A 16919-nucleotide genomic window follows, 5' to 3' on the forward strand; every position below is an offset into this window, starting at 1 on the left:
TTTCTGATTTTTCATTCGACAGGGCGGTACTTCGGACCCACCCTGGTTTCCTTCCTAAAGTGGTGTCTAGTTTCCACATCAACAAGAAAATTGTAGTCCCAACCTTTAATTCATTGGATCTCTCAGCTGGTAAGGCTTCTTTGGACATGGTACGGGCTCTGCGTATTTATGTGGATCGTACCAGTCCTTTGAGAAAATCGGACTCTTTGTTTGTCCTCTATGGGTTCCATAAGAGGGGTTGGCCTGCCAATAAGCAGACCTTGGCACAGTGGATTTGCATGGCTATTTCTGAGGCTTACGCTCATGAGGGTCTTCCGGTGCCACCCTCGGTGAAGGCTCATTCTACGAGGTCTGTGGGTCCTTCGAGGGCTACTCGCCGTGGTGCCTCGGCTGTTCAGCTTTGTAAGGCGGCCACGTGGTCCTCTGCCCATACGTTCGTCAGGCATTATGCAATTGACACCTTCGCTTCTCAGTTTGCTTCCTACGGGCGGAGGGTGCTCCTTTCTGCACAGGAGCGTCCCCTCCCTTGAAGGATACTGCTTTGGGACATCCCCAAGGTATCCCTGTGGATCCCTAAGGACCCTGAGGTAGAAAACAGGAGATATGGTAAGAACTTACCTTTATCTCTGTTTCTACGAAGTCCTTAGGGTCCACAGGGTGCCCGCCCTGACGCCCTGTGCTTCTGTAGGGTGCTGTTCTGGTCACCAGTTTCTGTGAGAATGTGAATCTCGTGTGTTCCAGACTTTCTTCTTCCTTTCTCTCCTGCTCCAGCCTATGGCTTGTTACTAAAACTGAGGGGCGGGGTATAGGAGGGGGCCCGGTGCATCCTGGGATTAAAGATTTAACTGTGTGTTGCCCATGGCGGAGCCAAGCCTATACCCCAAGGTATCCCTGTGGACCCTAAGGACTTCGTAGAAACAGAGATAACAAAGGTAAGTTCTTACCATATCTCTTGTTTTAGCAGATGTTGGAAGGGGGGGGGGGGTAGTGAGGATTCAGATATTCAGTTATAATAGATGTGGTCGGCTCCTGAGCTTGCCAAACTGATTTATTCAAAACTGTTAGATATGACCAGTTATTGCAAGAATACTACATTAAAGGACGGCAAGAATGGGCGCCAGGGCGCTCTATTGTTTATGCATCTGCAATAGGTTAGTTTTACATTCTGTGCTCTCACAGATACTGTAGTCACCAATCACTTTACAAGGGGAAAGTTTAACCATCTGATAAGTGCAAGAAGTTGGCATAAAGCTGGGGAAAAATTAAATAGTTTCCATTTCTATATATGTACATTCCAAATGATTGAATTACTTTGGTGCTTTCCATTTTCTTAGATAAAATGCGCTGATGCCGTAAGCTGTTCTGTCTGAGTGCTCTCCTAGAAACAATGCCTAAAACAATCTTCTATAGGGCACTGTATATTCCTTCTGTGCCCCCCCAGTATGACATCAGGCTGGAGGTCTGCAGGAGGGCGAGCACTGTAGTGATGGAGGAGACTGTACATTCCCTCTGTGCCCCCTCAGTATAACCTCAGGCTGGAGGTCTGCAGGATGGCGGGCACTGTAGTTATGGAGGAGACTGTACATTCCCTCTGTGCCCCCTCAGTATAACCTCAGGCTGGAGGTCTGCAGGATGGCGGGCACTGTAGTGATGGAGGAGACTGTATATTCCTTCTGTGCCCCCTCAGTATGACCTCAGGCTGGAGGTCTGCAGGATGGCGGGCACTGTAGTGATGGAGGAGACTGTACATTCCTTCTGTGCCCCCTCAGTATAACCTCAGGCTGGAGGTCTGCAGGAGGGCGAGCACTGTAGTGATGGAGGAGACTGTACATTCCTTCTGTGCCCCCTCAGTATAACCTCAGGCTGGGGGTCTGCAGGTGGGCGAGCACTGTAGTGATGGAGGAGACTGTACATTCCTTCTGTGCCCCCTCAGTATGACTTCAGGCTGGAGGTCTGCAGGAGGGCGAGCACTGTAGTGATGGAGGAGACTGTACATTCCTTCTGTGCCCCCTCAGTATGACCTCAGGCTGGAGGTCTGCAGGAGAGCGAGCACTGTAGTGATGGAGGAGACTGTACATTCCTTCTGTGCCCCCTCAGTATAACCTCAGGCTGGAGGTCTGCAGGAGGGCGAGCACTGTAGTGATGGAGGAGACTGTACATTCCCTCTGTGCCCCCTCAGTATAACCTCAGGCTGGAGGTCTGCAGGAGGGCGAGCACTGTAGTGATGGAGGAGACTGTACATTCCTTCTGTGCCCCCTCAGTATAACCTCAGGCTGGAGGTCTGCAGGAGGGCGGGCACTGTAGTGATGGAGGAGACTGTACATTCCTTCTGTGCCCCCTCAGTATGACCTCAGGCTGGAGGTCTGCAGGAGGGCGAGCACTGTAGTGATGGAGGAGACTGTACATTCCCTCTGTGCCCCCTCAGTATAACCTCAGGCTGGAGGTCTGCAGGAGGGCGAGCACTGTAGTGATGGAGGAGACTGTACATTCCCTCTGTGCCCCCTCAGTATAACCTCAGGCTGGAGGTCTGCAGGAGGGCGAGCACTGTAGTGATGGAGGAGACTGTACATTCCCTCTGTGCCCCCTCAGTATGACCTCAGGCTGGAGGTCTGCAGGATGGCGAGCACTGTAGTGATGGAGGAGACTGTACATTCCTTCTGTGCCCCCTCAGTATGACCTCAGGCTGGAGGTCTGCAGGTGGGCGAGCACTGTAGTGATGGAGGAGACTGTACATTCCTTCTGTGCCCCCTCAGTATGACCTCAGGCTGGAGGTCTGCAGGAGGGCGAGCACTGTAGTGATGGAGGAGACTGTACATTCCTTCTGTGCCACCTCAGTATAACCTCAGGCTGGAGGTCTGCAGGAGGGCGAGCACTGTAGTGATGGAGGAGACTGTACATTCCTTCTGTGCCCCCTCAGTATAACCTCAGGCTGGGGGTCTGCAGGAGGGCGAGCACTGTAGTGATGGAGGAGACTGTACATTCCCTCTGTGCCCCCTCAGTATAACCTCAGGCTGGGGGTCTGCAGGAGGGCGAGCACTGTAGTGATGGAGGTGACTGTACATTCCCTCTGTGCCCCCTCAGTATGACCTCAGGCTGGAGGTCTGCAGGTGGGCGAGCACTGTAGTGATGGAGGAGACTGTACATTCCCTCTGTGCCCCCTCAGTATGATCTCAGGCTGGAGGTCTGCAGGATGGCGAGCACTGTAGTGATGGAGGAGACTGTACATTCCTTCTGTGCCCCCTCAGTATGACCTCAGGCTGGAGGTCTGCAGGTGGGCGAGCACTGTAGTGATGGAGGAGACTGTACATTCCTTCTGTGCCCCCGCAGTATGACCTCAGGCTGGAGGTCTGCAGAAGGGCGAGCACTGTAGTGATGGAGGAGACTGTACATTCCTTCTGTGCCACCTCAGTATAACCTCAGGCTGGAGGTCTGCAGGAGGGCGAGCACTGTAGTGATGGAGGAGACTGTACATTCCTTCTGTGCCCCCTCAGTATAACCTCAGGCTGGGGGTCTGCAGGAGGGCGAGCACTGTAGTGATGGAGGAAACTGTACATTCCCTCTGTGCCCCCTCAGTATAACCTCAGGCTTTATCTGGTTGTATTTGAACCAATAAATAGCAAAGCGTCTACTCATCGGGTACCAGCTGAGAATGGTCAGCATATTGATGCAAATGTCTTTGAAACATCTGTGTGGACTCGTCTATCACAGATCTGCTTGAAACATACTCCGTCCTCCTTACAGAAGATATCACTCTGGAGAGCAGCGGCTCTGTGACTGAAGGCTGTACATTGCAGCTCGTCTAGTCCAGCTCATACAGCCATGGCCAAACGTTTTGAGAGTGACACAAGTATTTGTTTTCACAAAGAGGGGTATTCAATATGAAACGTTAACTTCACTGTCGAAGTTAACGTTTCATATCGGAGTTTTTTTCTGCGTTAAAGTCTGGTGCGCGCTCCCACTTATCCCCGTATTCAATATAAAATTAACGAAAACGGGAAACTCCGAAGTTGGATTTGCGTAAAGTTACAAATTTTTCCTTAAAATAATTGTAAGACCCCCCTAAAGTTGTAAAAACATGGGGGAACACTATGGGTTTCCCGGTTTTAGCCTTTAATTGAATTTCGGGGATTTAAATAGCCTCAGCAGGTGTTTTTTTCCCGACATTGAAGAAGTGATGCAGAAGAGCACTTAGGTTATTTTTTTCGTTTTTTTAAGTCGTCCCATCAAATTTGGGGTACATGAAAATGGGTTCTAGCATATGTTTAAGTCCCTAAAGTCAATTTTAAAAAATTCTGCATTTGTGCACCTGCCGCTATAATTCTATTCTTCAAAACACCTGCCGATATAAATCTATTCTAGAATACAGCTGCCGCTAATAATCTATTCTAGAAAACATCTGCCGCATACTTGCAGAATAACCCTGAACCTATTTCCCTATTGTTTAACATTTTTTTTCCATTTTTTTTTTTTTTTTTTTTGCACCTCAATTTTTTAATTAATTTTTTGGGGTGTCCCTATTTTTTTTTTTTTTTTTTTTACTTTTTTTGACCCAGTTCTTTTTTAAATGTCATTCCCAGGGGTGCAGGCTATTTTTTTTAGGCCTAAACCCCAATTCTGCACTTTTTTTTGACACCTATTCAATGGTGAAAAGTTATCACCGTTTTTTATCAAAGACTTGTCAAAACTGCGATAAGTCTTTGAAATTGAATAGGGTGTAAAAGTAAAACCTGCGATAATGACGTCATAAATGCGATATTAACGCAAAAACGATGTTATCGCACCCATATTGAATACCCCTGTTTGTCTGCTGCTTCAGTTTTTATGATGTCAATTTGCATATACTCCAGAATATCATGAAGAGTGATCAGATGAATTGCAATTAATTGCAAAGTTCCTCTTTGCCATGACAATGAATTTAGGGCCTGATTCAGACCCGGTTGCGAGCGATAAGCGCTCACAACCGGGTCGATGTTTGCCCACTGGGCATGCACAAGACGGAGCCGGCTCCGTCGTGCGCATGCGCGAGCCCCGGCTAGTGATGGGTGCTCCGTCGCTCTGGGTCTCGCACCAAAGGGGGCGAACTGTCGATGGTGATTGACAGCTCGCCCCATTTGGTAGGCGGACGGGGGGGGTGGCTGGCCAAACGGAGGCGTTTCCGAAGGAACGCCTGCCATTTGGGGGTGGCCCCACTGACATCACCAGTGATGTCAGTGGGAGAGCTTCCGGCTCTATTAGAGCCAGAAGCTCTCTGGGGCTTGCGGCCACGAGACCCTACCACAAGGGTCTCGTCTCAAGCCCGATTCTCGCGATGGACTTGACCATCGCGAACATCAACCTGGCCGCTCGCAATAGCTGTAGTGATTACTCACAGCTATGCGAGTGGCCAGGAGGCCGAACAAAAAAATAAAAAATTAAAAACTCCCTGATTCAGAGCGAGCGCTCGTTCAGAGCGTCCATCTCTGAATCAGGCCCTTAATCCCAAAAACATTTCCACTGCATTTCATCCCTGCCACAAAAGGACAAGCTGACATCATATCAGTGATGTCCTCGTCAACACTTTCACTTGTGTTAACGAGCAAAAGACTGGAGATCACTCTGTCATGCTGATTGAGTTAGAATAACAAACTGGAAGTTATAAAAGGAGGTTGGAGCTTGGAATCATTGTTCTTCCTTTGTTAATCATGGTTACCTGCAAGGAAAAACGTGCAGTCATCATTGCTTTGCACTAAAAGGGCTTCACAGGCAAGGATATTGTACCACCAGTGCAGAGCTAGCTCAGGTATGGCAGCAGGCAGGTGTGAGTGCATCTTCACGCGCAGTGAGGCGAAGACTTTTGGAGGATAGTCTGGTGTCAAGAAGGGCAGCAAAGAAGCCACTTCTCTCCAGGAAAAACATCAGGGACAGACTGATATTCTGCAAAAGGTACAGGGATTGGACTGTTGAGGACTGGGGTAATGTTATTTTCCCTGATGAATCCCCTTTCAGATTGTTTGGGGCATCTGGAAAAACGCTTGTCGGAGAAGGAAAGGTGAGCGCTACCTTCATTTGTGGGGTTGCTTCTCAGCCAAGGGAGAGGGATCACTCTCACAATTTTGCCTAAGAACACTGCCATGAATAAAGAATGGCACCAAAACATTCTCCAAGAGCAACTTCTCCCAACCATCCAAGAACAGTTTTGTGAGGAACAATGCCTTTTCCAGCATGATGGAGCACCTTGCCATAAGGCAAAAGTGATAACTAAGTGGCTCGGGGAACAAAACATGGAAATTTTGGGTCCATGGCCAGGAAACTCCCCAGACCCAGAGAGGGGGGGGGGTCGGTCACCAGATCAGTGATACAATGTATCTAACCAGGTTCTTTGGCATAATGGGGCACTTACGGTGCCTAAACACATAGCGATGTGCTCGCCATCTGACCTGAGGCACAATTTCCCCTGAACTCTCCCCAGGCAGCTCCCCGGCAGTCGTGGTCATGATTTGGAGTAAAAAATGTCCAATCTGACTTAAGATCCATCGTGCAACCAGTGCATTGTGTCCCTGATTGGCAAATCTGCCCTACAGCACGGCAGATCTGAAGATGCAATGTACGACCAGCGGGTACGCGCATCGTGATCGTGAGTAGAAACTCACGATTTGGGCATATTTTACACGATTCGTCATCACGATTTGTCGAAATCGGGCAAATCGTGTAAAAAAGAAAAAATCGCCATGTGTGTAGGCACCATTAGTGTATTGTCTCATCCTAAGGCTGTCTGTTATAGTGTGCATTGTACAGAGCTGTATAATCTGGTGGCATAGATAGGTCATGGCTAACCCCCTCCTTATCCCCAGTACTGCCCCAACTACTATCTACCCTTATCGTCTCCCTAGCACTGGCCCCTAACCCTCTTGCCCCAACTGCTGCCCACCCCTAGCACTGCCCAAACTGCTACCTACCCATACCATCTACCTGCCCTAACTCCTGCATGCCCTTACCTTCCTCTACCCCAACTGCTACATGTCCCCACCAGTGCCCAAACTGCTGCCTGCTCTCATTACTGCCCAAACTGTTACCTACCCTAACCACCTACCTGTCCTAGCTACTGCATGCCCTTACCTCCCTCTGCCCCAACTGTTACCTGTCCTTACCAGTGCCCAAACTACTGCCTGACCTTAACCTCCTCTCACCCAACTGCTACCTGCCCCCAGCATTGCCCAAGCAGGCACCTGACCCCACCCCCAACTGCTGCCTGCCTTTACCCCCTCTATGCCCCCTTCCCTGCTGCTGTTGGCTATGTGAGATGACGGCAAAGCATTATCAGTACTGAATATATGCCTATGACTTGCCATGATGCATGTGGGGTGGTCTGATGCTTTGTGAGGAAGATATGGTGATGGATCCAGAAATAGTGTAGGACCCCCCCCTGGGACCCACATTGTTTTCACTTCGCGCCATCACATTCTGGGGATTAACTGGGAAATGTAGCATAATGTTTTGTATGGTTGATTGTGCCCCATCGGGAAATAGTTGTGGGATGATTTTAAAGGTGTGGATGGTGATATTGTTACTCCGTGTAACCATCATAGCAATGATAGACCATGGTTGTGTTTACTCCAGAGAGTCGCCCTTCGCAAGCAGCTATTTCTTTACCCTTTGTGTCTTGACTTACATTCAAAAAATACCCTAAAGCTGGATCGATCCTGCAGCGCAACTCAAGGGCCCATTTTGTTTCAATTAAACGCATTTTATGGTCAGGCAGTGTAAGGGACATTGTAATGTTGGGCCTGGGTATGACAATAATTTCATTATTGTACTAGCGTTACAATCCAGTACAGGTTGAGTCTCCCATATCCAAAAATTCCAAGATATGTAATATTCCGAAATACAGAATGTGGTTAGCGCGAGATAGTGACACTTTTTGCTTTTTGATGGTTCAATGTAAGTGCACAAAACGATAAAAAATATGTTATAACTTCATCTTCAGATGGCATCCAGTTAAGAGGCAAAAGGGGGGGGGGTGTTCTTTGGTTTAGGTTCCACCAAGGGTGTTAGGGCTAGGCTGCGGGGGGGGGGGGTGTTAGGGTTAGGCTGTGTGGGGGGGGTTAGGGTTCGGATGCAGGAAGGGAAGGTTAGGAGGTGAAGGGGGGAAGTTTAAGCACTAAGGGGGAGGATTAGGTTTAGGCAGTAAACGGGGAGGGTTAGGCTGTCGGGTGGGGGTGGTGTTAGGTTTAGGCAGTAATGGGGAGGGTTAGGGAGTGAAGGGGGGAGGTTTAGGCACTAAGAGGGGAGGGTCAGGTGTAGGCACTAATGGGGAGGATTCAGATGTAGGAAAGTAGGGTTACGGGGAGGGTTAGGATACTTATCGAGCCCCTGTCAGGATTCTGAGCATCGGAATGTCATTGTCTGTCTCGAGACTGCTGGTCTCCCATATGTATTCCCTTTAAGCTCTGTGTGTATAAGGTGTATAGAATGAGTTGCAGGCTGTGTGTGTATGTATAAGGTGTATAGAATGAGCTGCAGGCTGTGTGTGTGTATAAGGTGTATAGAATGAGCTGCAGCCTGTGTGTGTGTGTATAAGGTGTATAGAATGAGCTGTAGGCTGTGTGTGTGTATAGAATGAGCTGCAGGCTGTGTGTGTGTATAAGGTGTATAGAATGAGCTGCAGGCTTTGTGTATATAAGGTGTATAGAATGAGCTGCAGGCTGTGTGTGTGTGTGTGTGTGTATAAGGTGTATATAATGACCTGCAGGCTGTGTGTGTGTGTGTGTGTATAAGGTGTATAGAATGAGGTGCAGGCTGTATGTGTGTATAAGGTGTATAGAATGAGCTGCAGGCTGTGTGTGTGTATAAGGTGTATAGAATGAGCTGCAGGCTGTGTGTGTGTATAAGGTGTATAGAATGAGCTGCAGGCTGTGTGTGTGTATAAGGTGTATAGAATGAGCTGCAGGCTGTGTGTGTGTATAAGGTGTATAGAATGAGCTGCAGGCTGTGTGTGTGTATAAGGTGTATAGAATGAGCTGCAGGCTGTGTGTGTGTATAAGGTGTATAGAATGAGCTGCAGGCTGTGTGTATAAGGTGTATAGAATGAGCTGCAGGCTGTGTGTGTGTATAAGGTGTATAGAATGAGCTGCAGGCTGTGTGTATAAGGTGTATAGAATGAGCTGCAGGCTGTGTGTGTATAAGGTGTATAGAATGAGCTACAGGCTGTGTGTGTGTGTATAAGGTGTATAGAATGAGCTGCATGCTGTGTGTGTATAAGATGTATAGAATGACCTGCAGGCTGTGTGTGTGTATAAGGTGTATAGAATGAGCTGCAGGCTGTGTGTGTGTGTGTATAAGGTGTATAGAATGAGCTGCAGGCTGTGTGTGTGTGTATAAGGTGTATAGAATGAGCTGCAGGCTGTGTGTGTATAAGGTGTATAGAATGACCTGTAGGCTGTGTGTGTATAGAATGAGCTGCAGGCTGTGTGTGTGTATAAGGTGTATAGAATGAGCTGCAGGCTTTGTGTATATAAGGTGTATAGAATCAGCTGCTGGCTGTGTGTGTGTGTGTGTGTGTATGTATAAGGTGTATAGAATGAGCTGCAGACTGTGTGTGTGTGTGTGTGTGTGTGTAAGGTGTATAGGATGAGCTGCAGGCTGTGTGTGTGTATAAGGTGTATAGAATGAGCTGCAGGCTGTGTGTGTATAAGGTGTATAGAATGAGCTGCAGGCTGTGTGTGTGTGTGTATGTATAAGGTGTATAGAATGAGCTGCAGGCTGTGTGTGTGTGTGTGTAAGGTGTATAGAATGACCTGCAGGCTGTGTGTGTGTATAAGGTGTATAGAATGAGCTGCAGGCTGTGTGTGTATAAGGTGTATAGAATGAGCTGCAGACTGTGTGTGTGTATAAGGTGTATAGAATGAGCTGCAGGCTGTGTGTGTATGTATAAGATGTATAGAATGACCTGCAGGCTGTGTGTGTGTGTATAAGGTGTATAGAATGAGCTGCAGGCTGTGTGTGTTTAAGGTGTATAGAATGAGCTGCAGGCTGTGTGTGTCTATAAGGTGTATAGAATGACCTGCAGGATGTGTGTGTGTGTGTGTATAAGGTGTATAGAATGACCTGCAGGCTGTGTGTGTGTATAAGGTGTATAGAATGATCTGCAGGCTGTGTGTGTATAAGATGTATAGAATGAGCTGCAGGCTGTGTGTGTGTATAAGGTGTATAGAATGAGCTGCAGGCTGTGTGTGTGTATAAGGTGTTTAGAATGAGCTGCTGTGTGTGTGTATGTATAAGGTGTATAGAATGAGCTGCAGGCTGTGTGTGTGTATAAGGTGTATAGAATGAGCTGCAGGCTGTGTGTATAAGGTATATAGAATGAGCTGCAGGCTGTGTGTATAAGGTATATAGAATGATCTGCAGGCTGTGTGTGTATAAGGTATATAGAATGAGCTGCAGGCTGTGTGTGTATAAGGTGTATAGAATGAGCTTCAGGCTGTGTGTGTGTATAAGGTGTATAGAATGAGCTGCAGGCTGTGTGTGTGTATAAGGTGTATAGAATGAGCTGCAGGCTGTGTGTGTGTATAAGGTGTATAGAATGAGCTGCAGGCTGTGTGTGTATAAGGTGTATAGAATGAGCTGCAGGCTGTGTGTGTATAAGGTGTATAGAATGACCTACAGGCTGTGTGTGTGTACAAGGTGTATAGAATGAGCTGCAGGCTGTGTGTGTGTGTAAGGTGTATAGAATGTGCTGCAGGCTGTGTGTGTATAAGGTGTATAGAATGAGCTGCAGGCTGTGTGTGTATAAGGTGTATAGAATGAACTACAGGCTGTGTGTGTGTATAAGGTGTATAGAATGAGCTGCAGGCTGTGTGTATAGAATGAGCTGCTGGCTGTGTGTGTGTGTGTATAATGTGTATAGAATGAGCTGCATGCTGTGTGTATAAGGTGTATAGAATGAGCTGCAGGCTGTGTGTATAGTGTATAGAATGAGATGCAGGCTGTGTGTATAAGGTGTATAGAATGAGCTGCAGGCTGTGTGTGTATAAGGTGTATAGAATGAACTGCAGGCATTGTGTGTGTGTATAAGGTGTATAGAATGTGCTGCAGGCTGTGTGTGTCTATAAGGTGTATAGATTGAGCTGCAGGCTGTGTGTGTGTATAAGGTGTATAGATTGAGCTGCAGGCTGTGTATATAAGGTGTATAGAATGAGCTGCAGGCTGTGTGTGTATAAGGTGTATAGAATGAACTGCAGGCTGTCTGTGTATAAGGTGTATAGAATGAGCTGCAGGCTGTGTGTGTATAAGGTGTATAGAATGAGCTGCAGGCTGTGTGTGTATAAGGTGTATAGAATGAGCTGCAGGCTGTGTGTGTATAAGGTGTATACACACACACAGCCTGCAGTTCATTGTATACACCTTATACACACACAGCCTGCAGCTCATTCTATACACCTTATACACACACAGCCTGCAGCTCATTCTATACACCTTATACACACACAGCCTGCAGCTCATTCTATACACCTTATACACAGACAGCCTGCAGTTCATTCTATACACCTTATACACACACAGCCTGCAGCTCATTCTATACACCTTATATACACAGCCTGCAGCTCATTCTATACACCTTATACACACACACAGCCTGCAGTTCATTGTATAAGGTGTATAGAATGAGCTGCAGGCTGTGTGTATAGAATGAGCTGCAGGCTGTGTGTGTGTGTATAAGGTGTATAGAATGAGCTGCAGGCTGTGTGTATAAGGTGTATAGAATGAGCTGCAGGCTGTGTGTGTGTGTGTATAAGGTGTTTAGAATGTGCTGCAGGCTGTGTGTATAAGGTATATAGAATGAGCTGCAGGCTGTGTGTGTGTATAAGGTGTATAGAATGTGCTGCAGGCTGTGTGTATAAGATGTATAGAATGAGCTGCAGGCTGTGTGTGTATAAGATGTATAGAATGAGCTGCAGGCTGTGTGTGTGTATAAGGTGTATTGAATGAGCTGCAGGCTGTGTGTGCGTATAAGGTGTATAGAATGAGCTGCAGGCTGTGTGTGTGCGTATAAGGTGTATAGAATGAGCTGCAGGCTGTGTGTGTGCGTATAAGGTGTATAGAATGAGCTGCAGGCTGTGTGTGTGTATAAGGTGTATAGAATGAGCTGCAGGCTGTTTGTGTGTATAGAATGAGCTGCAGGCTGTGTGTATAAGGTGTATAGAATGAGCTGCAGGCTGTGTGTATAAGGTGTATAGAATGTGCTGCAGGCTGTGTGTGTGTGTGTATAAGGTGTATAGAATGACCTGCAGGCTGTGTGTGTGTATAAGGTGTATAGAATGAGCTGCAGGCTGTGTGTGTGTGTGTATAAGGTGTATAGAATGAGCTGCAGGCTGTGTGTGTATAAGGTGTATAGAATGAGCTGCAGGCTGTGTGTGTATAAGGTGTATAGAATGAGCTGCAGGCTGTGTGTATAATGTGTATAGAATGAGCTGCAGGCTGTGTGTGTATAGAATGAGCTGCAGGCTGTGTGTATAAGGTGTATAGAATGAGCTGCTGGCTGTGTGTATAAGGTGTATAGAATGAGTTGCAGGCTGTGTGTGTATAAGGTGTATAGAATGAGCTGCAGGCTGTGTGTATAAGGTGTATAGAATGAGCTGCAGGCTTTGTGTGTATAGAATGAGCTGCAGGCTGTGTGTATAAGGTGTATAGAATGAGCTGCAGGCTGTGTGTTTATAGAATGAGCTGCAGGCTGTGTGTATAAGGTGTATAGAATGAGCTGCAGGCTGTGTGCATAAGGTGTATAGAATCAGCTGCAGGCTGTGTGTATAAGGTGTATAGAATGAGCTGCAGGCTGTGTGTGTATAGAATGAGCTGCAGGCTGTGTGTATAAGGTAGAATGAGCTGCAGGCTGTGTGTGTATAAGGTGTATAGAACGAGCTGCAGGCTGTGTGTATAAGGTGTATAGAATGAGCTGCAGGCTGTGTGTGTGTGTGTGTGTGTGTGTGTATAAGGTGTATAGAATGAGCTGCAGGCTTTGTGTATAAGGTGTATAGAATGTGCTGCAGGCTGTGTTTGTATAAGGTGTATAGAATGAGCTGCAGGCTGTGTGTGTATAAGGTGTATAGAATGACCTGCAGGCTCTGTGTGTGTATAAGGTGTATTGAATGACCTGCAGGCTCTGTGTGTGTATAAGGTGTATAGAATGACCTGCAGGCTGTGTGTGTATAGAATGAGCTGCAGGCTGTGTGTGTATAAGGTGTATTGAATGAGCTGCAGGCTGTGTGTGTATTAGGTGTATAGAATGAGCTGCAGGCTGTGTGTGTATAAGGTGTATAGAATGAGCTGCAGGCTGTGTGTGTGTGTGTGTATAAGGTGTATAGAATGTGCTGCAGGCTGTGTGTATAAGGTGTATAGAATGAGCTGCAGGCTGTGTGTGTGTGTATAAGGTGTATAGAATGAGCTGCAGGCTTTGTGTATAAGGTGTATAGAATGTGCTGCAGGCTGTGTGTGTATAAGGTGTATAGAATGACCTGCAGGCTGTGTGTGTGTGTATAAGGTGTATAGAATGACCTGCAGGCTGTGTGTGTGTATAAGGTGTATAGAATGACCTGCAGGCTGTGTGTGTGTATAAAGTGTATAGAATGACCTGCAGGCTGTGTGTGTGTGTGTATAAGGTGTATAGAATGTGCTGCAGGCTGTGTGTGTATAAGGTGTATAGAATGACCTGCAGGCTGTGTGTGTGTGTATAAGGTGTATAGAATGACCTGCAGGCTGTGTGTGTGTGTATAAGGTGTATAGAATGACCTGCAGGCTGTGTGTGTGTATAAGGTGTATAGAATGACCTGCAGGCTGTGTGTGTGTGTATAAGGTGTATAGAATGTGCTGCAGGCTGTGTGCGTGTGCTTGTGCGTGTGTGTGTGTGTGTGTATAAGGTGTATAGAATGTGCTGCAGGCTGTGTGTATAAGGTGTATAGAATGACCTGCAGGCTGTGTGTGTGTATAAGGTGTATATGATGAGCTGCAGGCTGTGTGTATAAGGTGTATAGAATGAGCCTCAGGCTGTGTGCATAAGGTGTATAGAATGAGCTGCAGGCTGTGTGTGTATAAGGTGTATTGAATGAGCTGCAGGCTGTGTGTGTATTAGGTGTATAGAATGAGCTGCAGGCTGTGTGTGTATAAGGTGTATAGAATGAGCTGCAGGCTGTGTGTGTGTGTGTGTATAAGGTGTATAGAATGTGCTGCAGGCTGTGTGTATAAGGTGTATAGAATGAGCTGCAGGCTGTGTGTGTGTGTATAAGGTGTATAGAATGAGCTGCAGGCTTTGTGTATAAGGTGTATAGAATGTGCTGCAGGCTGTGTGTGTGTGTATAAGGTGTATAGAATGACCTGCAGGCTGTGTGTGTGTATAAGGTGTATAGAATGACCTGCAGGCTGTGTGTGTGTATAAGGTGTATAGAATGACCTGCAGGCTGTGTGTGTGTATAAGGTGTATAGAATGACCTGCAGGCTGTGTGTGTGTGTATAAGGTGTATAGAATGTGCTGCAGGCTGTGTGTGTATAAGGTGTATAGAATGACCTGCAGGCTGTGTGTGTGTGTATAAGGTGTATAGAATGACCTGCAGGCTGTGTGTGTGTGTATAAGGTGTATAGAATGTGCTGCAGGCTGTGTGTGTATAAGGTGTATAGAATGACCTGCAGGCTGTGTGTGTGTGTATAAGGTGTATAGAATGACCTGCAGGCTGTGTGTGTGTGTATAAGGTGTATAGAATGAGCTGCAGGCTTTGTGTATAAGGTGTATAGAATGTGCTGCAGGCTGTGTGTGTGTGTATAAGGTGTATAGAATGACCTGCAGGCTGTGTGTGTGTGTATAAGGTGTATAGAATGTGCTGCAGGCTGTGTGTGTGTGCGTGTGTGTGTGTGTGTGTGTGTGTGTGTATAAGGTGTATAGAATGTGCTGCAGGCTGTGTGTATAAGGTGTATAGAATGACCTGCAGGCTGTGTGTGTGTATAAGGTGTATAGAATGAGTTGCAGGCTGTGTGTATGAGGTGTATAGAATGTGCTGCAGGCTGTGTGTATAAGGTATATAGAATGAGCTGCAGGCTGTGTGTGTGTATAAGGTGTATAGAATGTGCTGCAGGCTGTGTGTATAAGGTGTATAGAATGAGCTGCAGGCTGTGTGTATAAGGTGTATAGAATGAGCTGCTGGCTGTGTGTATAAGGTGTATAGAATGACCTGCAGGCTGTGTGTGTGTGTGTATAAGGTGTATAGAATGACCTGCAGGCTGTGTGTGTGTGTATAAGGTGTATAGAATGAGCTGCAGGCTGTGTGTGTGTGTATAAGGTGTATAGAATGAGCTGCAGGCTGTGTGTATAAGGTGTATAGAATGAGCTGCAGGCTGTGTGTGTATAAGGTGTATAGAATGAGCTGCAGGCTGTGTGTGTGTGTAAGGTGTATAGAATGACCTGCAGGCTGTGTGTGTGTGTGTGTGTGTATAATGTGTATAGAATGTGCCGCAGGCTGTGTGTGTGTGTATAAGGTGTGACCATAGGCTGTAATTACTGCGATGTGACCGTAGGCTGTAATTACTGCGATGTGACCATAGGCTGTAATTACTGCGATGTGATCGTAGGCTGTAATTACTGCGATGTGACCGTAGGCTTTAATTACTGCGATGTGACCATAGGCTGTAATTACTGCGATGTGACCGTAGGCTGTAATTACTGCGATGTGACCGTAGGCTGTAATTACTGCGATGTGACCGTAGGCTGACTCTGTGCTGTACCATCCTTATCGGGAGAGCAGCAGCTATTCAGAAATTTCTAATAATACGCTGAGTACTCCCCTGTTCTTCTACCTCATGGCCATGTCTCCCCTAATCTCCCTTATCTCTAGCACCCCCGCTTTCTGATGCCCCCACACTGGCTCACTCCTTGTGTCTCTTCCCTCTAGATTGTAAGCTCCTAGGAGCAGGGTTCTTTTCCCTCTTCCCTCTAGATTGTAATCTCCTAGGAGCAGGGTTCTCTTGCCTCTAGATTGTAAGCTCCTAGGAGCAGGGTTCTTTTCTGTCTTCCCTCTAGATTGTAAGCTCCTAGGAGCAGGGTTCTTTTCCCTCTTCCCTCTAGATTGTAAGCTCCTAGGAGCAGGGTTCTTTTCCCTCTACCGTCTAGATTGTAATCTCCTAGGAGCAGGGTTCTTTTCCCTCTTCCCTCTAGATTGTAAGCTCCTAGGAGCAGGGTTCTCTTCCCTCTAGATTGTAAGCTCCTAGGAGCAGGGTTCTCTTCCCTCTACCGTCTAGATTGTAAGCTCCTAGGAGCAGGGTTCTCTTCCCTCTAGATTGTTAACTCCTAGGAGCTGGGTTCTCTTCCCTCTTCCCTCTAGATTGTAAGCTCCTAGGAGCAGGGTTCTCTTCCCTCTAGATTGTAAGCTCCTAGGAGCAGGGTTCTCTTCCCTCTAGATTGTAAGTTCCTAGGAGCAGGGTTCTCTTCCCTCTAGATTGTAAACTCCTAGGAGCTGGGTTCTCTTCCCTCTAGATTGTAAGCTCCTAGGAGCAGGGTTCTCTTCCCTCTAGATTGTAAGCTCCTAGGAGCAGGGTTCTCTTCCCTCTAGATTGTAAGTTCCTAGGAGCAGGGTTCTCTTCCCTCTAGATTGTAAACTCCTAGGAGCTGGGTTCTCTTCCCTCTTCCCTCTAGATTGTAAATTCCTAGGAGCAGGGTTCTCTTCCCTCTAGATTGTAAGCTCCTAGGAGCAGGGTTCTCTTCTCTCTTCCCTCTATATTGTAAGCTCCTAGGACAGTGGTGGCTAACCTTGACACTCCAGATGTTGTGGAACTACATATCCCAGCATGCCTTGCCACAGTTTTAGCATGCCCTAATAGCAAAATGGTAGCAGTGCATGCTGGGATATGTAGTTCCACAACATCTGGAGTGTCAAGGTTAGCCACCAATGTCCTAGGAGCAGGGT

This window comes from Taudactylus pleione, unplaced genomic scaffold (genome assembly GCF_031769625.1).
Source record: "Taudactylus pleione unplaced genomic scaffold, aTauple2 ptg001059l, whole genome shotgun sequence".
Classification (NCBI taxonomy): domain Eukaryota; kingdom Metazoa; phylum Chordata; class Amphibia; order Anura; family Myobatrachidae; genus Taudactylus; species Taudactylus pleione.